Source organism: Arvicola amphibius, chromosome 2 (assembly GCF_903992535.2).
Source record: "Arvicola amphibius chromosome 2, mArvAmp1.2, whole genome shotgun sequence".
Lineage (NCBI taxonomy): Eukaryota > Metazoa > Chordata > Mammalia > Rodentia > Cricetidae > Arvicola > Arvicola amphibius.
Window position 1 is genome coordinate 119,432,385 of NC_052048.2, and position 25,527 is coordinate 119,457,911.

Consider the following 25,527-nt stretch of genomic DNA (forward strand, 5'->3'; position numbering starts at 1 on the left):
CTTGCGCAAAGCCCTGGTCCCCTCCCCTATCTCCCTTGGCTTCTCTAGACAGCCAGCATGAGAGTTTCCTACAGGAGGCTGCCCCATTATACCCACCCTGATATTGCACCCTGCAAGCTATAAATCCTACCCACCCCCATACTTGCATATCTCCTGCCACCTCAGTGTAACTTTGACACCCAGCCTGCTACTACACAGAGAAGACCAAGAGGTGAGTGACCAGCTTCCTGGTGGGACACCCCATTCTCTAGGCCCTCCATACTGAGGTATAACCGCTGGCCCCTCCCCCACCTGCCTTGGCTTCTATAGCCAACCAGCAGGTGAGTTTCCTGCAGGTAGGCTGCTCCAAAATCCCTAAGACAAAGACAGTAACAGTACAGAGCAGACCAAGACAATTCCCATGACAAAGACAGCCACTGCAAAGATTGGACCAAGATGCAAAGACATTGCCAACATCAACTGAAGAAAGAGATGGGAGACACCAAAGCAAACATTCATTCAATAACCTAAAAAGCAACATGGTAACACCAGAACCCAGTGGTCATACAGCAGGAACACTTGGTTATCCTAACCCAGACAAAGCAGAAGAAATGATTTTAAATGTAACTTTATGAAGTTGATGGAGGCTTATAAAGAGGAAATAAAAAACTCCCTTAAATAAATGGAGAAAAAGACAAACAAAAATTAGAAGAACTCAATAAATCTCTCAAAGGAAACCAAGGAAACACAATCAAAGAGGTGAAGCAAACAATTCAAGACTTGAAGTCTGAAATAGAGTCAATAAAGAAAAACACAAACTGATGGAATTCTGGATTTGAAAAATCTGGGTAAATGAATGGGAACTACAGAGACAAGCATAACCAACACAATACAAGAGTTGGAAGAGAGAATCTCAGGTGTTGAAGATATTATAAAGAAAATAAATTAATTGGTCAAAGAAAATATTAAATTCAACAAATTCTTAACACAAAATGTCCAAGAAATCTGGGACATCATAAAAAGACCAAAACTAAGAATAATGGGATAGAAGAAGGAGAAGAACTCCAACTCAAAGGCAAATAAAATATATTCAACAAAAATCATTGAGGAAAACTTTCCCAACCTAAAGAAGGATATCCTTATGAAGGTACAAGAAGCTTACAGAACACCAAATAGACTGGATCAAAAACCAAAGTTCCCTTGCAATATAATAAGGAAAACATAAAACATACAGAATAAAGAAAGAATATTAAGAGCTGCAAAGGAAAAAAAAGTCAAGTAACATATGAAGGTGGACCTTACAGAATTACACCCGACTTCTCAATGAAAACTATAAAAGCCAGACGGTCCTTAGCAGATGTGCTCCAACATTAAGAGACCACGATGCAAGCCCAGACCACTATACCTAACAAAGCTTTCAATCACCATCAATGGAGAGAGCAACATATTCCATGACAAAACCAGACTTAAACTATACCTATCAACAAATCTAGCCCCACAGAAAGTACTAGAAGGAAAACCCCAACCCAAGGAAGCTAACTATTCCCACAAAAATGCAGGCAACACCACCAACATCAACAAAACCCTAAGAAGGGAAACACGCACACTATCATCAAAAATAACAGAACTTAACAATCATTGGTCATTAATATCTCTTAATATCAATGGACTCAATTCACCTATAAAAAGACACAGGGTAAGGAAAATGGATACAAAAGCAGGATCCAGCTTTCTGCTGTATACAAAAAATATACATCAAACTCAAAGACAGACATTATCTCAGAGTAAAGGGTTGGGAAAAGATTTTCCAATAAAATGGACCTAAGAAACAAGTGGATTTAGCTATCCTAATATCTTAGAAAATAGACTTCAAACTAAAATCTATCAGAAGAGATGGAGAAGGATACTTTAAACTCATAACAGGAACAATTTATCAAGATGAAGTTTAAATCCTGAACATCTATACCCCTAATACAAGAGTACCCACATATGTAAAAGAAAATTGTAATCTACCATATAAATAAAGGGAAAGAAAAAACCATATGATCAGCTCATTAGATGCTGAAAAAGCATTCAACAAAATCCAACAACCCTCTATGACACAATTCAACACCCTTTCATGAAAAAGGTATTGGAGAGATCAGGAATACAAGGAACATATATAAACATAATAAAAAGCAATATACAGCAAGCCTACAACCAACATCATTAAATGGAGAGAAACTCAAAGTGATCCCACTAAAATAAGGAACAAGTCAAGGCTTTATACTCATCAAGATGAAGCCTCAATCCTGAACATCTATGCCCCAAATACAAGAGTACCCATATATGAAAAAGAAAATTTTACATATAAAAAAGCTTTACTAAAGGTTTAATCACACATCAAAACCCATACACTTATAGTAGGAGACTTCAACACCCACTCTCCCCAACAGACAGGTCAACAGACAGAAACCTAAGAGAGAAATGAGAGAACTAACAGTTATTATGACTCCAATGAACTTAACAAACATCTACAGAACATTGCACCCAAACGCAAAAGAATATACCTTCTCAGCACCTCATGGAACCTTTTTCTAAAATTAATCACATACTCGGTAAGAAAGTAAACCTCAGCAGATACAAAAAAAATTGAGTAACCCCCTGTATCTTATCAAATCACCATGGTTTAAAATTAGAACGCAACAGCAACACTAATTTCAGAAAGCCCATAAACACATGGAAATTAAACAGTGCTCTATAGAACCACCCCTGGGTCAAAGAAGAAATGGAGAAAAAAATTAAAGACTTCCAAAAATTCAATGGAAATGAAGGCACAACATATCCAAACCAATGGGACACTATGAAAACAGTGCGAAGAGAAAAGTTCATAGCACAAAGTGCCTACATAAAGTAAGTGGACACAACTCACATTAGTAACTTAATAGCACATCTGAAAGCTCTAGGACAAAAACAAAAAGACTCACCCTGGGGGAGTAGAAGATAGGAAATAATCAAAATGAGGGATGAAATCAACAAAATAGAAGCAAAGAACACAATACAAAGAATCAATAAAACAAAGAGCTAGCTCTTCAAGAAAATTAATATGATAGACAAACCTTTATTCAAACTAATCAAAAAGCAGAGAGAGAACATCCACGTTAACAAAATCAGAAATGGAAAAGGAGGACATGACAAGAGACACTGAGGAAATCCAGAGACCCTTAGGTCATACTACAAAAACCTGTATTCCATAAAACTGAAAAATATAAAAGAATGGACAATTTTCTGGATAGATAATATATACCAAAACTAAATCAAGACCAAGTGGACAATTTAAATAGACCTAAAATCTTCAAGGAAATATAAGGAGTCATTAAAAGCCTCCCAACCAAAAAAAGCCCAGGGCCAGGTGAGTTCAGGGAAAAATTTTACCAGAACTTCGAATAAGATCTAATATCTATATTCCTCAAAGTTTTCCAGATAATAGAAACAGACGGAACATGGCTAAACTCTTTTTATGAGGCTACAATTACCCTGATACTGAAATCACACAAATACTCAACAAGAAAGAGAATTTCAGACCAATTTCACTCATGAACATGAATGCAAAAATTCTCAATAAAATTCTGATAAACGGAATTCAAGAACATATCAAAAAATCATCCACCATGATCAAGTTGATTTCATCCCAGAGATGCACAGATGATTCAACATACAAGAATCTATTAATGTAATCTACCATATAAATAAACAGAAAGAAATAAAAACATATGATCATCTCATTAGATGCTGAAAAAGCATTCAACAAAATCCAACACCCCTTTATGACATAATTCAACACCCTTTCATGAAAAAGGTATTGGAGAGATCAGGAATACAAGGAACATATATAAACATAATAAAAAGCAATATACAGCAAGCCTACAACCAACATTATTAAATGGAGAGAAACTCAAAGTGATCCCACTAAAATCAGAAACAAGTCAAGGCTGTCCACTCTCTCTATTTCTTTTCAACACAGTTCTTAAAGTTCTGGCTAGAGTAATAAGACAAAAAAAGGAGATAAAAGAAATTCAAACTAGGAAAGAAGAAATAAAACTTTTGCTATTTCTAGATGATATGATGGTATAAATAACTGACTCCCAAAACTATACTAGGGAATTCCTACAGCTGATAAATACCTTCAGTAATGTGGCATGATACAAGATCAACTCAAAAAAATCAGTAGCTTTTTATATGCAAATGATAAAGAAGCTGAGAAAGAAATCAGAGAAACATCTCCTTTTAGAATAACCAAGAATGACATAACATGGGGTAACACTAACCAAATAAGTGAAAGACCTGTTTGACAAGAACTTTAAGTGTTTGAAGAAAGAAACTGAAGAAGACACCAGAAAATGGAAAGATATCCTTTGCCCTTGACCTTGTAGGATTAACATAATAAAAATGATAATCCTACCAAAATATACAATGAAAAAAAAGAAAGCATCTTCAACAAATGGTGCTGGCATAATTGATGTCATCATGTAGAAGAATGAAAATAGATCCATATTTATCTCCATGCACAAAATTCAAGTCCAGATGGATTAAAGACCTCAATATAAATCCAACCACACTGAACCTGATAGAAGACAAGAACTTTCAATGCATTGGCACAGTAATCCACTTCCTAAATATAACATCAGTAGCACAGACATTGAGAGCAACAATAAATAAATGGGACCTCCTGAAACTGAGAAGCTTCTGTAAAGCAAAGGACACAGTCAATAAGACAAAAAGGCAGCCTAATTAATGGGGCAAGATCTTCAGCAATCCCACAGTAGACAGTGGACTAATTTCTAAAATATATAAACAAATTAAGAAATTAGACATTAAAATTCTAAATAACCCAATTAAAAATGGGGTACAGAACTAAATAGAGAATTCTCAGCAAAACAATCCCAAATAGCCAAAGACACTTAAGGAAGTGTTCAAAATCCTTAACCTTCATGGAAATTCAAATAAAAAACTCTGAGATACCATTTTACACCAGTCAGAATTGATAAGATAAAAACACCAATGATAGCTTATGCTGGAGAGGATGTGGTGTAAGGGGATCTTCCTCTATTGCTAATGGGAATGCAAACTTTTGCATCCACTCTGGAAATCACTATGGCAGTTTCTCAGAAAATTGGGAGTCAACCTATCTCAGGACCCACCAGTAACACTTTTTGGCATAAACGCAAAAGATGCTCAATCATACTACAAGGACATTTTTTCAGATATGTCCATAACAACATAATTTGTAATAGTCAGAACTTGAAAGCAACGTAGATTCCCCTCAACCAAAGAATGGATAAAGAAAATGTGGCACATTTATATATTAGAGTACTACTCAGCAGTTAAAAAAAAAAAACAAAAACAAAAGCAAAAACAACAACAAAGCAATGACATCTTGAAATTTGCATGCAAATGAATGGAACTAGAAAATATCATCCTGCATGAGGTAGCCCAGACCAAGAAAAATGAACATGGTATGTACTCACTCATAAGTGGATATTAGCTGCAAAGCATATTGAGCCTATATTTCATGATCCTAGAGAATCTAAGTAACAAGGTGAACCCTAAGAAGAACATACATCGATTCACCTGGAAAGCGGACACAGACAAGATCACCTGGCAAAATTGGGAGCATGGGGGTGGGAGGAGTAGGGAGGGTAGAAGGAGAAGACATGGGGTGAAGTGGAGGGGAAGGATAACTTGAGGAAACAAAATAGTCGAGATGGAGGAAGAACAGATATGAGAGCAAGGAAAGAGATGTTTTGATTGAGGGAGCCATTATGGGGCTATCAAGAAACCTGGCTTTAGAGAAATTCCTGGGAATCCACAAAGATGACCCCAGCTAGCACCCTAAGCAATAGAGGAGAGGGTGCCTGAACTGGCCTTGCCCTATAGTAATATTGATGTACATATTAAATATCACCATAGAACTTTCGCCCAGCAGCTGATGGAAACAGAGGCAGAGACCCACAGCAGAGCACTGAGCTGTTTCCAAAGTCCAGTTGAAGAGTGAAAGGAGTGAGAATATGAGCAAAGAGGACGAAACCATGATGGGCACACCCACTGAAACAGTTTACCTGAGCTAACGGGAATTAACCAATTCCAGCCGGACAGGGAAGGAAACAGCAGAGGTCCAAACCGGTCCCTTTGAATGTGGGTGACGGTTGTATGGGTGGGACAGACTGCGGCGCCACTAACAGTGGCACCAGGATTTATCTGTACTGCTTGTACTGGCTTTTCTGGAACCTATTCTCTTTGGATGGATATCTTGTTCAGCCTAGATATAGTAGGGCAGGCCTTGAACCTTGCCCAAAGCAATTTGCTTTCCCTCTCTGAAGGGTGGATAGGGCGTGCTGCAGGAAAGTTACGTGGAGGGAAGAGAGGAGGGGAGGGAGTGGGAAGTGGGATTGGTATGTAAAATGAAAAAAAAAATAGTTTGTTCGTTAAAAAAACAAATAAACAAGAAAAGAGTCTAAGTGGTATTTGAAAACCAAAAAGTTTGAAGCAACTGCTATAAAACTGCAAAAAAATCCATGAAATAATGATTGGCTAAATATAAAACAAATATATCCTAAAAATGTTGTGCTTTAAGGTCACTATGAGAATTAAACCAGAAAATAATCATGTTTAATAGAAAAGAAATTAATGTAGTAAATTGCACATGAGAAAAAATCAACTTATTTTTAGGGCTTCGGCAGCACAGAAGTGGAAAAAAACTCAACTCATAAAAAATTAAATAATGAATCCCTGATCTTATTAACATGGGTTCAAGTGCCCCTTGTCTGGCTAATTGTAGAGAAATATGATTAATTTTGAAGTGTATAGTAAGACTGGTTTTATTTATTGGTTGTTATTTTATTTGCCATAGAGTTCAGATTTGTTCTCAACCCACATGGTGATATAAAGAGTTGGAAAAATATGTAAACTTATTTCTGTTTTTTTTTAAAGGGTGCTTGATAAAGCAAAGTTTGGGGTATATCCCTTGTGCATAAAACCATACCATGGCAGCTGCTATAGGCAAAGATGCCTGTCAGGGGCCAATGATTTATAAACGTTAGCTTGGCTTCTTAGTGTTGCTACAATGATCAATTAAAGAGGAATGGAATAGCCTGATAATGTACTACATGGTTGTATAGATTTGTCTACTCAACTGTGTTCTAGCATAGTTGGGTATATTTACTAATCAGAATTTTGAAACCAACTTCCATAATTTTCTTCATAGAGAAAAAAAAATCTGGGAAAAAACGAAATGGCAGAGTTGGGTGAATTTAGTAATTCCATATGTAGTTATTGCAATGCTGCAAATAGCCATAACTTAAACAAATTTTAGTATTTTCTGTTCAACTCAGTAATCTAGAGCCTTTCAAAATTGGCTTGTATAGTTGTTTTTCTCAAGGTTGAGGAGAGGCGTGGCATCTTACTGATCCTTCTACCTCACTTCCTCTTCCTGTTCTGTCTATTCTACCCACCTAAGGGGCGGTCTATCAAATGGGCCAGGCAGTTTCTTTATTAGCCAATGAAATCAACTCAAACAGAAGACTCTCCCACATCATTTCCCCTTTTTCTGTTTAAACAATAAAAGAAAGGCTTTAACTTTAACATAGTAAAATTACATATAACAAAATAGTTATCAAGTAAGAACTAGTTACAATACTTATATCCATTTTATCTTTTATCATAACAAAGGAAAACTTTAACTATCTATCCATTCTTCAACTCCATCAAAGACTCAGGAAAGATATAATATTACCTAAGTAAATAAGAAGTAAGCAACTTACAAAACTCTAGAAATGACAGAGACATCTAGCTGCCTGGACAGTCACCCAAAATTCCTCTGTACCGTTGGGGCATCCATCTTCGGCCTTCAGGCCCATAGTTTCCAGCAGACATTTCCATAAAGCAGGAAATTTCAAAGACAGTTCAGTCACTATCTGCTGTGTCCTGCAGAATGTCTCGCAGACTCTTTCATGAATCAGGAAACCAGAAGGAACATCTCACCTATAGGCAAGTTCAGCAGTCCTCTCTCTGAGGGTTCTCTGTGTTCAGTTTATGCAATAGTCCAGGCAAGAGCAGTTTCTTGCCCAAATGGCTATCAAACTCCATAAGTATCCTCTTCGATGCCCATCTTCCTCTTTAAGTAGATTGGTGCTGCCAGGAGCTGACGTGTCTCATTGTCATGAAAAGCCTTAAGTTATTAAAACATCTAAAATGTGATATTCTGTAGTCTTTGAAAGATATGAAGAATGCCTATGTAACTTAAATATATCTCTATATAGCTAGAAAATATCACTAACATAACTACAAGTTTTACTAATATTGATAACTATCCATTAACAACCTATATACATTACATTTTTAAATGAACTACACAATCACAATACATTAATCAGTATCAGAAATACATATACATATAACAAAATTGACCTTAAATTTAAATCACTAAAGCCAAATCCATATCAATGCAAAATTACTCATCTCCATATTATATCCCCCTTTAAATGTAAAAGAACACTTATAAACAATATTTGGGAATATGGGCGCAGTTATTTCTCTCCAAACTGCTTCCTGCTGAATGGGGACGCTGTTAATCCGATCTTTTATGGTGTAAGCTGTGTACCATGTTCATCTCAGTCATCAGTTGCGTAAAGTAATTTTTTGAGGATGTTCACAACAACCTTCAGGAGGGCGTGGTCTATCATACCATATTGGGATATAAGCAATCCACAGGGTCTCATTTTCTGTAAAAACAAAAGAAACTCCTTTCCAAAGCATCATGTCCTTAGATCCAAATTTTAAAGTCAAGGTATTTTCAAAATATCTATTCTGGAATAGTTTAGCAGCATTTGTAAACAAATATCTTTTAGCAGCTGTTGCTCCTTCCTCAGCATTTAAACAATTCAAAGAGAGCATAATAGTATACAGTATCAAGATTCTCTGTGTATTTTCCATCTCTGTGCAGCTTTATTTTAACTTTAACCTCTATTTCGTTTATTTTTACTTTTTTTTTTAAGACAGGTTCTCTGTATATCTTTGTCCTGGAATAACTCTGTTGACCAGGCTGTCCTTGAACTCTCAGAGATCCACTTGCCTTTGCATCCCAAGTGCTGGGATTAAAGGCATATGCTACCACACCTTGAACTCACAGAGATCTGTCTGTCTCTGCCTCCCAGGCATTGGGATTAAAGGTGTGTGCTGCCACACCTTGAAGTCACAGAGGTCAATCTACCTCTGCCTCCCAAGTGTTGGGATTAAAGGTGTGTACCACCACAACAAACTGCTTCCTTTTTTTTTTAAGAACTTTAACCTTTAGCCTGCATATATTTTTAACACATCATAAATCATTTAGACATTTTCTTCGACTTTGAATCTTTCTTTTACTGTATATCTCTCTTTTTCTGACGACATGAGTCTTTAATTTACCAAACAATATCGGTAGGAATAAAGCCGTGACTTTGGCAGCTGAATCCAGCCCATTCCTTAGCTTTCCAGCCTCATGGCAGAGGCACTGGTTGTAGCCATGTTTATCACCACAGCTCTGTGGCGGTTCAAGGTCCCTGCCAGCAAGCAAGCTGCAACAGTGTTAAACAACAACCAAAAGCTCCATAGTTAGGACCGCCTGCTTGAAAGAGCCAGAGTTTGCCATGGCAAGACGGACCAGAACGCCAGCATTTTAAAACAGCACAGCTTTTTTCCTGCTACCACTGAAAACAAACAAGCATGCAGTCAGCTTTTATCAACACCATTTAAGTGTTTTGTAGCAGGACCTCTTAAGAGATGGAGGGTTTTGTAGCTAAAGCTGAGTCAGGAAGCCTCTAGCAAGCAAAGCCAAACCCGAGAAACTGCTGCTACGGAGAAAACATGCTTTACTCTATTCTTTCCCAAGCTTTCTCAGGCTTTCTGTGGATCCAGTTATCCACGTGGGCGCCATTCTGTAGTGAAGAGGTGCGGGCGGCTTCCCGCCACCCGGCTCCCAGCCACTGGCTAGCTTATGCCCCGAAATAACAACACACAAATTGTATTCTTTTAAATACTGCCTGGCCCATTATTTTCAGCCTCTTATTCACATCTTTACTAACCCATATCTAATAATCTGTGTAGCACCATGAAGTGGTGCCTTACCGGGAAGTTTCTAGCTTACGTCCACCTTGGGCTGGAGCTTCATCTCGTCTGGCTTCTCTCTCAGGAGAGGCACGGCAGTCTGCCTAATTTAGGAGAGGCGTGGCATCTTACTGATCCTTCTACCTCACTTCCTCTTCCTGTTCTGTCTATTCTACCCACCTAAGGGGCGGTCTATCAAATGGGCCAGGCAGTTTCTTTATTAGCCAATGAAATCAACTCAAACAGAAGACTCTCCCACATCAAGGTTGAACATCTCCAATGAAAAATTATATTAGAAGGACATGTATATTTTCATTACTTGATAAATAACTTCAATTAAAAAGAAATTTTGAGAGTTGACTTAATATTGTGTATATATTGAAACTTTGAAGAATCATTGCAAAATATAAAAAGAAAATTAGTAAACACAACATTATGCTTTCTTCATCAATAATGTCCTTCCATAAATAATTTATGACAATAAGAGACATTGCCCTACTTCAACATACCATTTTCCCAATACCCTAACTTGTGATTGTCTGAAATGTTGAGCCATATACCCTCTTCATCATATTCCAGGCATTTTTCTTAGTGATGACCTTGACACTCAAAACAAAGTACAAAAATTCTGTATTGTGACACACAGTACACTTGAAACAAGGGGAGCCATTCGTGCAAGCTTCTTATTCTTTGGGATAAGTTAGCCTTCTTTATGTGTCAGTGCTGTGGTTAAGAGCTGTTCTTTGATGAAGAACACAGTGCTTGCATTGCGTGTAAGTGCCCCAGCAGAGAATAATTACATTTTAAATCAACAACAGCTAAACAGCCTCAGATTTATCAAGGATTGATTTCTCATGTTCTTGTTTATTTATGTATTATAAGGAAAAGCTGATATGGAAATGAAAGTGATTTATAGATTTGTACTTTCATAAAATTCCAAAGCAAAAAAAAAGAACTCAGAAATGAGTTCTTACTTCCAAGAAGTCCAAACTTCTTACTTCCCTTTCTTTCTTTCTTTCTTTCTTTCTTTCTTTCTTTCTTTCTTTCTTTCTTTCTTTCTCTCTCTCTCTCTCTCTCTCTCTCTCTCTCTCTCTCTCTCTTTCTCTCTCTCTCTATTTCTCTGCTCCTTCCCTCCTCCCTCCCTCCCTCCTCACTCCCTCCCTCTCTCCTCCCTCCCTCCCTCCCTCCCCCTCCCTCCCTCCTTTCTTTCCTTCCTCTATCTGGATGAGAAATGAAGGTGGCGAAATATGGTGATGGTTTCCATGCTACTTAGTATTGGAGCAGTGACACCAGTAGCATTTTCTTTGTTTTTAGTACAAAGTGTTATAAATTATTCAGCAGATGCTTTAAGAAATCACTAGTTGAATTAAAGGCTGGCATGACAGATGATACCATCTAGTCATTCTACTATATCTGTGGATCTCTTTGAAAATAATTTTAGAAACTTATTGGAGAACTCTGGTACTAGTTATTATGGTTCAGGTATGGTGGGAGGTGGGACTATCAAGCCCCTTGAATTTCTCAAACACACATCATAAACAATAGCTACTGAATTGCTACTGAATAGCCTGACTCTTGGTCAGCCCCTAGGGATAGATACTTGGTTTCCTCTAGTTGTGATGGGAGGAAACTTAGTAACTTGTGAAGAGGATGGGCTTTCAAAGAATCATCCAGTTCAGAGTGTCTGTGGAAGTACCCTTAACTAACCGTAGTTAAGATTTAATATTGATTTGGGAGTTTGGCATTGAAAGGACTTATAAAAGTTACCTTTTCTTTACTATCACTTCACACCTGCAAATGGCAAAAAAAAAAAAAAAAATGTCTTTTGGGGTTAATCGTGTCACTGAATGATGACCTAACTGATCCCCTGGAGTTTAATCTCCAGTCTCCTGGAGGTTAAGAATAACCGAAGAGTGAAAACCAAGCAAAATATCTTCAGCTGGATGGGTGGTCAGAGGTCACTCTACAAAATGTGTAACAGAGTCCTGCAACTCTATAGCAAATATCAATAAATACACAAATAAGATCTGATAACCTGCTTGATGAAGACTTTGTAAGTGTTACTGGGGAAAGGGGCACAGAAGACAATCAGTTGTTAGAGAAGTAGCTCAAAAGTAACTAATCGTCCTGCAAATCACAGCCACAGTTGCCTAATGTATCTCCTCCATTAAAACGGCCATTGCCAACTCTAGAGAAACAGCGGATAGCACATGTTGTATATGTAGAGAAAAGGGAACCATTGTATACTATTGATGGAAATATAAATCAGTGTAGCCATTACAGAAAACAGTATGAACCTTTCCAGGAAAATTACAAACTAAGCCTTTTAAATATTTTAATTTTCTTTGAGAATTTCATTAAATGTATTTTGATCATCTTCGCCTTGCTCCTCTCCCCCTCATCTCTCTACCCACCCAACATTGAGTTTTCTTCTATTTTTCTCTCATCGAGTTCAGTGTGCATTGACATAATACTCCCACAGGATGTGTCCTGAAATGTAATTGACTTACCACGAATTATATCTTTAACAAAAGCTGACTCTCCATCTCTCAGAAGCTATCAACTACCAATGAATCCTCAGTTAGTGGTGAGGATTTGGTTTTCACAATCCCTCTCTGTAGTGCGATCTTGGCTGGCTTGAGGTTGGGCAGGTCCTGTGCATGCTATCACAAGCATTGTGAATTCATATGCACAATCGCCCTGTTGCATCTGAAAAAACATTTTGCTTGCCTGAAGTTTATAACTTCTGATTCTTTTTTTATTTATTAAAAATTTACATCTTCTCCCCTCCTCCTTCCCCTTCCCTCCCCTCCCCTCCACCCATACCCCCACTCCCTCCCTCTCCAGGCCAAAAAGCCATCAGGTTTCCCTACACTATGTTAAGTCCAGGTCATCCCAACTCCCCCCCAGGTCCAGGAAGGTGAGCAACCAAACTGACAAGGCTCACACAGAGCCCGTCCTTGTCGTAGAGTCTGAACCCATCGCCATTGTCCTTGGCTTCTCAGTCGGCCTCCACCTTCAGCCACATTCAGAGAGTCTGGTTTGGTCGCATGTTTCATCAGTCCCATTCCAACTGGACTTGGTGATCACCCGTTAGTTCTGTCCCACCGTCTCAGTGGGTGAACGCACCCTTCATGGTCCTGACTTTCTTTCTCATGTTCTCCCTCCTTCTGCTCCTCATCAGGACCTTGGGAGTTCATTCTGGTGCTCCAATATGGGGCTCTGTCTCTATCTTCCTCCCTCGCCAGGTGAAGGTTCTATGGTGATATGCAAGATAATCATCAGTATGGCTATAGGATCTGGCCTTTTCCGGCTCCCTCTCTTCAGCTGCCCAAGGAACTAGCTGGGGGCATCTCCCTGGATACCTGGGAACCCCTCTGGAGTCAAGTCTCTTGACAACCCTAAAATGGCTCCCTTAATTAAGATATATGCTTCCATGCTCCTATATCCACCCTTCCTATATCCCAAGCATCCCATTCCCCCAAGCTCTTCCCATCTTCCCCTTCACGCTTTCTCTCCCCATCTCCCCTTGCCCCCATTCCACCCCACTCCCAAGTTCCCAATTTTTGCCCGGCAATCTTGTCTACTTCCAATATCCAGGAGGATAACTGTATGTTTTTCTTTGGGTTCATCTTCTTATTATCTTCTCAAGTATCACAAATTATAGGCTCGATGTCCTTTATTTATGGCTAGAAACCGATTATGAGTGAGTACATCTCATGTTTATCTTTTTGGGTCTGGGTTACCTCACTTAGAATAGTGTTTTCTATTTCCATCCATTTGCCTGCAAAATTCAAGATGTCATTGTTTTTATCGCTGAGTAGTATTCTAGTATGTATATATTCCACAGTTTCTTCATCCATTCTTCCACTGAAGGGCATCTTGTTTCCAGGTTCTGGCTATTACAAATAATGCTGCTATGAAGATAGTTGAACAAATGCTTTTGTAGTATGATTGGGCATCTTTTGGGTAAATTCCCAAGAGTGGAATTGCTGGGTCCTGAGGTAGGTTGATCCTGAATTTCCTGAGAAACCGCCACACTGCTTTCCAAAGTGGTTGCACAAGTGTGCATTCCCACCAGCAATGGATGAGTGTACCCCTTACCCCACAACCTCTCCAACAAAGGCTATCATTGGTGTTTTTGATTTTAGCCAATCTGACAGGTGTAAGATGGTATCTCAAAGTTGTTTTGATTCGCATTTCCCTGATAGCTAGGGAGGTTGAGCATGACCTTAAGTGTCTTTTGGCCATTTCAACTTCTTCTGTTGAGAATTCTCTGTTTAGTTCAGAGCCCCATTTTTTAAATGGGTTAAACTTCTGATTCTTAAAATATTTCTTCCTCATTTCCCAGAACATCTCTTTGCCTAGGACTGGGTGCTAACATATGTTCCGCTTAGGGGTGAGCATTTCACAGTCTCTTATTCTCTGCAGTTTGATCATGCAATGGTATCTCTGTTAATTGTAATCTCCTGTAAGGACAAGCATCTGTTATGAGAGTTGATAGATGTACTGATCTATGGATACAGAAATAAGTCATTAGGAATCATTTAAATACCATGTCCATTGAGCAGAATAATAGAAGAATAATATAATTAGTCTCTTCCCTAGGGCCTTTGACTTATATAAACAAAAGTTCTTGTGCTTGTAAAAACTATGAATTCCATCTGATAATTAGAAAGTGGTTGGTTACCACATAACATTTATGCTACCATTGTAGCAGTGGGTATATCTTGTTATATATAGGCCAGTTATTGATTTATTTTACAGGGTTCACAATATCTCTTTCAAGTTCATCTTCAAAGGACATGAAATCACTATATATTCAAACGACAGGTATCTGATACATATTTTCATTGTAGTTCTGCCTAAATTTCTATTGATGTTGAGTGAACAAAGGAAAATGATCAATCTTTTATGTACATATATATATATATATATATATATATATATATACACCAAATGGAACGTTGTTCAGCCATAAAAAGGAAATCCTATGCTTTGACAACCTAGTTGAATTTGAAGAACATTATGCTAAGAAATGTCAGACAAATGCAACAAATGCTATTATTGTATGGAGAATAAAAATATTGAACTAATGATGCTGAGACTTGGCTTTTCCACTAAGGATTTATGGGGAAATGTAGGTCAAAGGGCACAAAGTCTCAGCTACACAGGATGAATAAATTCTGGAGATCTTATATGCAATAATGTGACTATAAAATTTTATTGTATACTAGAAATTTGATGATGGAGTAGTAAATATTAAGCATTCTAATCACACACACACACGTAGCCACCTGAAGTGGTAGACATATTTAATAGTTTGAAATCATTATTACCCAACTTAGAATAGTCCTATCAAGTCATAAAATTTTATAAATATACATGGTGTTTCAAAAAGATGCTCATTCTTTTAAAAGGGAGATGCAGTATGTCATTACATAGCAGCCCAAAGAATCGGATATATTTGCAACTGATTGTCCATGTCTAGTCCCTTAGCACTTGCTTTTTTCCAAGTGACAGAGCTGCATTGGTCTCAAGGTGGAAGCTAAATGAAGTTTGGTTTATTTCATAGTGTTGTTAAGCTTGGGAAATACCTGGTAGGAGACTCAGAGTCAGCTGCTGTAATCCAACAGATATTATAGTTAAAATTCATGCCTTGAAGTATTGCTACATCCATTTAGAAAGCTTCTCACACCTTTTTCATCTGGAGAAGTTATTTGATATACCACATATGCCTTCCAGAGGTCACCTTATAGCCTAAACATAGCTTTCCCACAGCACACTTAAAATTCCATCTGAAACAATGTCTTCCTTCTCTGCACTGAAGAGTATTTATTTTTAAAAGTGCTCCCAAGTGCCCGGTGATAAATGGGGTTGAATTTCAGATGTTTCTTTTCTGCTAAGTTAGAAGCATCTTGTCAGAGTTTTCTATGTAACATCTTATATCACTAGTTAAAGAAGCTTAGGAATGTGACTTTTGCTATTTTTAGAGACATAGAAGAAATTTCTTTGAGGCAGTTTTCATGCATAGTGACACTAAAGTTGCAATGACTTTGAAAGTAGGGGATGGGAAATTTTCAGAAGAGAGGATAAGCTGAATAAAACTCTAACATACAGCATGAGAACTTTAGCTAATAGTACTTTATAATAGAGTAGAAATGTGATAAATTTTCAGCACCAATGCTATATACACAAAAACATAATTGTGTAAGATGATGAGTGTGTTAATGTCCTTGCCTATAGTGACTATTTTATCATGCCTACCAGGCAAGATGTGCCTACAATAGTGGCCTGTCTGTTACGGCACAACTAATCACATTCTGATTGTATTTTATGCTTGTCCCATAGCAGGAAATTTCATGTCTTACTGGTACTGTAACATTGGTAACAAGCCTATGGGTATGGAAGTCATGGACCCTAGGGTAGAACCTACCATTTTTAGTTTGAGAAATGGTCATGCTGTCAAATAACTTTCTAAATATTTATCTCTGTATATCTGGACTACTCTCAATTTTACTCAGAGGAGCTATTTTTTGCAATCATTGTAGAGACTTAAACTGACCATGTACTGAGAATAAGAGATGGCGTGCTCCATCCTAAATGGCACTGGCTTCTATATTAACACTTCCCCACCAGTACAGCCTCCAATGCTTAGAGAACTTGTTGTATTGGAGGAAACATGAGTAGAGTTAGAAAAAGGAAGGGGGTATCTCTAAGTTGTTTTGATTTGCATTTCCCTGATCACTAAGTAGGTTGAACATGACCTTGAGTGTCTTTTGGCCATTTGAACTTCTTCAGTTGAGAATTCTCTGTTCAGATCAGTACCCCATTTTTTTAATTGGGTTAATTAGCATTTTGAAGTCTAGTTTCTTGAATTCTTTATATATTTTGGAGTTCAGACCTTTGTCTGTTGTGGGGTTGGTGAAGATCTTCTCCCAATCAGTAGGTTGCCTTTTTGTCTTATTGACAGTGTCCTTTGCTTTACAGGAGCTTCTCAGTTTTAAGAGGTCCCATTTATTCAATGTTGCCCTTATTGTCTGTGCTACTGGGGTTATACATAGGAAGTGGTCTCCTGTGCCCATATGTTGTAGACTATTTCCCACTTTCTCTTCTGTCAGGTTCAGTGTGTTCAGATTGATATTGAGATCTTTAATCCATTTGGACTTGAGTTTTGTGCATGGTGATAGATATGGATCTATTTTCATTCTTCTACAGGTTGACAACTAGTTCTGCCAGTACCATTTGTTGAAGATGCTTTCTTTCTTCCACTGTATACTTTACCTCCTTTGTCAAAAATCAGGTGTTCATAGGTTTGTGGGTTAATATCTGGGTCTTCTATTCGATTCCATTGCTCGAGTTCTCTGTTTTTATGCCAGTACCAAGCTGTTTTCAATACTGTAGCCTGTAATAGAGTTTGAAGTCAGGGATGGTAATGCCTCCAGAAGTTCCTTTATTGTATAAGATTGTTTTGGCTATCCTTGGTTTTTTTTTCCAAATAAAGTCTTACACCTGTCAGATTGGCTAAAATCAAAAACACCAATGATAGCCTTTGCTGGAGAGGATGTGGAGTAAGGGGAACACTCATCCATTGCTGGTGGTAATGCAACCTTGTGCAAACACTTTGGAAATCAGTGTGGTGGTTTCTCAGGAAATTCGGGATCAACCTACCCCAGGATCCAGCAATACCACTCCTGGGAATATACCCAAGAGATGCCCTATCATACTACAAAAGCATTTGTTCATCTATGTTCATAGCAGCATTATTTGTAATAACCAGAAACTGGAAACAACCTAGATGCCCCCCAATGGAAGAATGGATAAAAAAAAGTATGGAATATATATGCATTAGAGTACTACTCAGCGGTAAAAAATAATGACGTCTTGAATTTTGCATGCAAATGGATGGGAATAGAGAACACTATCCTGAGTGAGGTAACCCAGACCCAAAAAGGTGAATATGGTATGTACTCACTTATTAGTGGATTCTAGCCATAAATGAAGGACATTGAGTCTATAATTCATGATCCTAGAGGAGCTAAATAAGAAGGTGAACCCACCCCCCAAGGAAAAAAAAACATGTAGTTATCCTCCTGGATATTGGAAGTAGACAAGATTTCCAGGCAAAAATGGAGAGCTTGGGGGTGGGGGTGGGATGGGGTAAGGGTAGATGGGGAGAGAGAAGTGAGAAGGGGAGGGTGGGGAGAACTTGGGGGAATGGGACAGTTGGGATGGAGGAGTGGATATGTGGGCAGGGAAGTATATATCTTAATTAAGGGAGCCATTTGAGGGTTGGCAAGAGACTGGACTCTAGAGAGGTTCCCAGGTGTCCAAGGGGAGGTCCCCAGCTTGTTCCTTGAGCATCTGAGGAGAGGGTGCCTGAACTGGCCCTATACTATAGCCACTCTGATGAATATCTTGCATACCACCATAAAACCTTCATCTGGCGATGGATGGAGATAGAGACAGAGACCCACATTGGAGCACTGGACTGAGCTCCCAAGGTCCAAATGAAAAGCAGAAGAGAGAGAACATGAGCAAGGAAGTCAGGTCCGCAAAGGGTGTGCCCACCCACTGCGACGGTGGGGCCGATCTAATGGGAACTCACCAAGGCCAGCTGGAATGGGTCTGATGGAGCATGTGATCAAACTGGACTCTCTGAACATGGCTTACATGTAGGGCTGAGAAGCCAAGGACAATGGCACTGGGTTTTGATTCTACTCCATGTACTGGCTTTGTGGGAACCTAGTCTGTTTGGATGCTCACCTTCCTAGACCTGTATGGAGGTGGGAGGACCTTGGACTTCCCACAGGGCAGGGAACCCTGACTGCTCTTTGTATTGGAGAGATAGGGGAAGGGGTCATTGGGGGAGGGGGAGGGAAATGGGAGGAGGGGAGAAGGTGAAATTTTGTAATAATAATAATAATAAAATGAAAAAGAAAAGAAAAAGGAAAGGGAAGTAGCTATGATCTTATTGCACTGTTAGTGATCAGGAGATTCCCTCGACAAACCATCTGGCCAAATAAAGCTGCTTATGTTGTTTATATTGTGAACAGATAGGTAAAGAATTCTGGCACTGTTCAGTTGGGTGATTGTGCCTAAGAGGGAAGTGTATGACTATTTCACAACAGAGATATAATATGAGGAAGACTGTTGGGAACACAAGCAAAAGAAGTGTATTTGATAGTTTCAAGAAACCTTCTCACATAGGTTAATGGAAAAGTACCAGAACCTATTTCAGACAAAACCACGAATAATCCACACCATTCCAAACCAGAAATTTTTTGGTTCGGACTTGGGATGTTCCTCAGTGGGTTCTATTCCCAACTCTGCACACCCCATGAAACAAGCAATGAAAGTTTGGGTCTTCTTGTCAAGTAAAAAGCTTTTACTAAAGATGAAATGAATACAGAATAGGTGGTATAAGGAGGTAGATAAGATTAGCAACAATAACCTGACCATTTAGATAAATGAGGATTGTCATGGGGTTTTATTTTGTTTTGTTTAGAAAGCTTATATATGCATATGAGGATTTATGTGTGTATTTATGGAAATAAATCATAAATAATTCCTTTTTACAATTTAAATATTCTTTCTGTTTATAATTCTCTGTTAAAATGCTTATTGCTTAGGACTCTATCCAATGAGCGATAGCAATTCATTCTCTTCCAGTGCATTTATGCCCACAGCTGAGAGCCACATTGTGCCTTGATTTGATCTAATTAGCAAAGGAGTCTGAAATACTTTTGACCCCATTTTACTCTGAGGAGAAACTCAGAGGAGGTGAAGTGCAAAAGTGGAATTTCATTCTGAAAATACACTGGAACAATCATTATATTCTCTGTAAATGGAGGGATGAGTTACATATGTGAAAATGCTTTGCACAAATAATAAGAATTAAAGTTTAAAAATGATATGAAGGGCTCCTGTGTGACTTTATTGAAGGTGTCAGTGATAGTTTTGAGTACCATGAAATTTATGCATGCAGCAGACAAGACTCCTATGGTTATTATATACAGTGTTCAGAGAGCTTCCACATTAAAATTAAACTTACTGATCCTTAAGATCAGGCAGCTTAGCTCTTCTTCCCTCTTCTTCATCTTGCTCCTTTTTTGAATTAGGTCATCTGTGACATTTCATGAGATGAACAGGAAGCAGAAGATAATGTAGCTTTCATAGTGCTGTTTTCTGGGTCAACTTTGCCTTTTCATTTTCAGTTTAACAAGGCAAAGAGAAATACATTTACATAGATATTAAAAGGGTAGAGAAAAATGGAGAGTTATCTTGGTCAAGAGAACCCAGAAAGAAAAACTACAAGTAGACAATATGTATAAAATTAAACAATTGAACCATAGATCTACTTAAAAAGACTAACATTATAAGTAAAAAAAAGCAAGTAAGAGATAATATTGAGGTTAGAAAAACAGTCCCTTACAAACAGCATCAAATGTATAAACCATAAAATATAAAACTGGCAAGCTGGGCCTTCATCAGTATTTTATATCTGAAAAAATTTTTTAAAAAGGTTAAATCAAAGGCTTAAAGAATAGATTTGAAGTGGCATGAGCATAGAGAACTGGCATTGTAAAACATAAAAGAGATCTCAAAATTCATTAATGTGAGAAAAAAAATTGTAAAACATGAGGAAAGAATTTAACTAGATGGGCAAAAGAAATTATAGCTAAGGTTGTCCAAAAATTCTCAGGAAAGTTTATAGTACCAATAGGCATTAGGGAAATGCAAGCTAACACCATGACAGAAAATGAACACACTTATGCTTGAATGATTTAAGTAGGAAATTCCAAGTTACAAGCTTACAGGTCAATGCCAAATGGTGGTAAATATATGAAATAATTTGAAGCCACATAAACTATTGATAGGAAAACAAATTCATAGATCATCTTTCAACATAATTTATAATTCATCAGCAGCATTAATATATATCTATTTGCATTGTCTAGATATTATAATACTTGACATATAAGAAAGATAAGTGAAAGCACATATTTATGAACACTTGTATACCATGGATGTTGTCGAGATAATAATAATTATCTCATAGATGAATGGATAAGTATAATACATTGACACTATATGTCAGCTGAAATATTTTAGAAGTTTCTTCATCAAACATTTTATATTATGTTTTTAAACTGAAGTCTCTCTTCAATGTCACTATTTGAACTTTATTCTTAATTTTTGATTCACCATGGTAGGATTTTCACCACTGGAAAAACTGAAGAGAGGTTGGTAATATCTAAAATACTGATATAATAGACCTTTCAGAATTTGTTTAACATGTACTTGTGATATGATTAACTAATAAATTTAATATTTTTTTTCTCATGGTTTATTTTTTTATATTTAAAAATTTCCATCTCCTCCCCTCCTCCTCCCCCTTCCCTCCCCTCCTCCTCCCCCTTCCATCCCCTGCTCCTCCCCCTTCCCTCCCCTCCTTCTCCCCCTTCCCTCCCCTCCCCTCCACCCATACCTCCCCTCCCTCCCTCTGAAGGCCAAGGAGCCATCAGGGTTCCCTACTCTATGCTAAGACCAAGGTCCTCCCAACTCCCCCCAGGTCCAGGAAGGTGATCGACCAAGCTGAGAAGGCTCCCACAGAGCCCGTCCATGCAGAAGAATCAGAGCCCAGCGCCATTGTCCTTTGATTCTCAGTCAGCCCCCGCTGTTGGCCACATTCAGAGAGACGGGTTTGGTCGCATGATCCATCAGTCCCATTCCAACTGGAGTTGGTGATCTCCCATTAGTTCTGTCCCACCGTCTCCATGAGTGAACGCACCCCTCACGTTCCTGACTTTCTTTCTCATGTTCTCTCTTCTTCTGCTCCTCATCAGGACCTTGGGAGCTCAGTCCAGTGCTCCAATGTGGGGCTCAGTCATTTTCTTCATCTACCGCCAGGTGGAGGTTCCCTCACGGTCCTGACTTTCTTTCTCATGTTCTCTCTCCTTTTGCTCCTCATCAGGACCTTGGGAGCTCAGTCAGGTGCTCCAATGTGGGGCTCTGTCATTTTCTTCATCTATCGTCAGGTGGAGGTTCTATGGTGATATGCAAGAAATTCATCAGTATGGCTATAGGAACTGGCCTTTTCAGGCTCCCTCTCCTCAGCTGCCCAAGGAACTAACTGGGGGCGTCTCCCTGGAAACCTGGGAACCCCTCTAGGGTCAAGTCTCTTGACAACCCTCAGGTGGCTCCTTAAATTAAGTTATATGCTTCCCTGCTCCCATATCCACCCTTCCTGTATCCCAAGCATCCCATTCCTCCGAGCTTCCCCCCATTCTCCCCTTCACACTTTTCTCTCCCCATCTTCCCTTGGCCCAGTCTCGCCCAACCCTCAATTTCCCAATTTTGCCTGGCGATCGTGTCTGCTTCCAATATCCAGGAGTATTACTATATCTTTTTTTGGGAGTTCACCTTCTTATTATCTTCTCAAGGATCCCAAATTTATAGGCTCGATGTCCTTTAATTATGGCTAGAAACCGATTATGAGTGAGTACATCCCATGTTCATCTTTTTGGGTCTGGGTTACCTCACTTAGAATAGTGTTTTCTATTTTCATCCATTTGCCTGCAAAATTCAAGATGTCATTGTTTTTTACTGCTGAGTAGTATTCTAGCATGTATATATTCCACAGTTTCTTCATCCATTCTTCCACTGAAGGGCATCTAGGTTGTTTCCAGGATCTGGCTATTACAAATAATGCTGCTATGAACATAGATGAGCATATGCTTTTGTAGTATGATTGGGCATCTCTTGGGTAGATTCCCAATAGTGGAATTGCTGGGTCCTGGGGTAGGTTGATCCCGAATTTCCTGAGAAACCGCCACACTGCTTTCCAAAGTGGTTGCACAAGTGTGCATTCCCACCAGCAATGGATGAGTGTACCCCTTACCCCACAACCTCTCCAGCAAAGGTTATTATTGCTGTTTTGGATTTTAGCCAATCTGACAGGTGTAAGATGATATCTCAAAGTTGTTTTGATTTGCATTTTCCTGATAGCTAGGGAGGTTGAGCATGACCTTGAGCTTGATAGAGGAGAAAGTGGGAAGTACTCTACAACAAATGGGCACAGGGAACCGTTTCCTACGCATAACCCCAGCTGCACAGACATTAAGGGCAACATTGAATAAATGGGACCTCCTGAAGTTGAGCAGCTTCTGTAAAGCAAAGGACATTGTCACTAAGACACAAAGGCAGCCTACTGACTGGGAAAAGATCTTCACCAACCCTGCAACTGACAAAGGTCTGATCTCTAAAATATATAAGGAACTCAAGAGACTAGACGGTAAAATGCCAATTAACCCAATTAAAAAATGGGGCGCTGAACTGAACAGAGAATTCTCAACAGAAGAAGTTCAAATGGCCAAAAAATTTAATATTTTTTAATGAGGAACCAGACACACAATTGCTTTTACCCATAATTTATACACTACCATTTAAATTTATGCTTGATGACATAGGAGATGTAGGGTTTCTTGTTCAGACTTAGCAATTTCTGCCAGATGTTGACACCCTAGTTTCCCTTCATTTTGTTTGGTCGGCTTTGGTCAGTGCTGGGGATTAAACCCAGGACGTTGAAACCTAGATTAGAAAAGTGCTCTACCACTGAGGTATATCTACAAACTGTTTTTCCTCTTTACATTATTTTTTTATTTTTTTATTAGTAGTAATAGTAGTAAAATTAATTTTTAAAACCTACCATACAACACAATAAATATCCCCACAATATGTTCACATATATGTCAATGTACTTTGCTCTTATTCATCTTCCTGTCCCACTTCCCACCCCTCCTTCCAAGAATTTTGAAATAAATGTGAGCCTTATGCTCAGACCACACACATATGATACTATTTCTATCCTTAACCTTGACGAATTTCACATTTCTTCGATGCCCTATGTATTTGGGTGTGTATGAGGAAACACTGTTGTAGGTGGCGAGGCCTCCTATAAATGTGGGGTTGAGTTCTGATGTCATTCTCTGTCTTCTGGGAGCTGTCATCTGTGGACAGCAGCAATCAGATCTTGAAGTTACTGGCTTTAGAAATTCCCTTTTAATTAGTACATCACGTTCTTCCCTGGATTCTGACACTCCAAGTTATATGGGAATGCCTACCCCTCTCTAGGGGATCTGGCTTCACAAACACATCTCTTAGCAAGGAGAAATGCACCAAATCAACAAATTGAATATAGAGAAATATTATGAATTGCTAATGAGTCAAAGCCTTCCACTCCATTAAATTTTGCTGATCATAAGACTTCATTTTCAGAGACAAAACAACTAGCTGCTGTTATTTGTGAGCCACAGTTCTTTGATGGCTGCTTTCCAGGTGACCTTTGCAGGAATGAAAAATTCCTGTTGACTTCAAAGCTAATTTAAACTAAGAGGTGTACTTGGAGTTTTAATCAGTCCAGAAAGTGGGAAGGAGGGAAGTAAATGGAACATTAAGAGGCAGTATTTTTTTTTTTTTTTAAAAAAAACCTTTTAGGGACACACACTGTGTACAATTTTATAATTACCTTCCTTGACCTTGTTTCCCATTGATTTTGTTTGAATATGACAGGGTGCAAAATTACCGAATTACCTAGTGTCTAATTACTGTTCAGTGTGTTGAATTATATAAGGTCTAATCTTGAGGCAATAGTCATCTTAGTTCTCGACTTGACTGCAAGCTTTTCAAGTGCCATGTTGCATGAGTGCTTATATTTTGGATAAAGCAGGTTCTTAGAATTTGAAAGACAGCAGAGCCCATTTATTACCATCTTGCCCAAGAAACAGTGAAAGAATTTGTCTACTGTTTTTTAACATCGTGATGAAATATGAGGCTATGAAATGAGTGGACTTTGCTCCCCTCTTATTCAAAATTGGCAAAGGAAGAAAAATGTTTGGATCAAAACTAGTTGGGCCTGTGTTGCTAAGTGTTATCATAACCCAAAGAGGAGACTAACACTCTCATCAATTTATTTGTAATTACAAAGCTCCTGCTATGTGCCTGGCATTTTACCAATTGAGCAAGAAAGAGGAAGACTTCATGAAGAGACTAACAGCGAAACAAACAAAGAATTGAGAAGTCTTTTGGAGAAGATGAGAGTGAACTGAGATCTCTGTTTGCAACAGGAAACAAGAATAATGAAGTTCCCCCCACCCCGCCCTCCCTCCCTTCCTTCCTTTCTCCCTTCTTTTCTCCTCTGCCCCTCCTTCCCTTCCCCCTCTCCCTCCCTCCCTTCTTTTTTTCTTTCATTTTTTAAACTTACCTATCACTGATAGTACCTGTTCTCCAAATAGGCCCAAAATAATCATAAGCATAAAAATTGACATAGTTTTTTTTTTTTTTTTTTTTTTTTTAAATGGAGACCTCCAAAAAAATAGCGAGTTCTGTTTTCCTTCCCATGGTGCCTTTTATTTCCAACATCAAAAT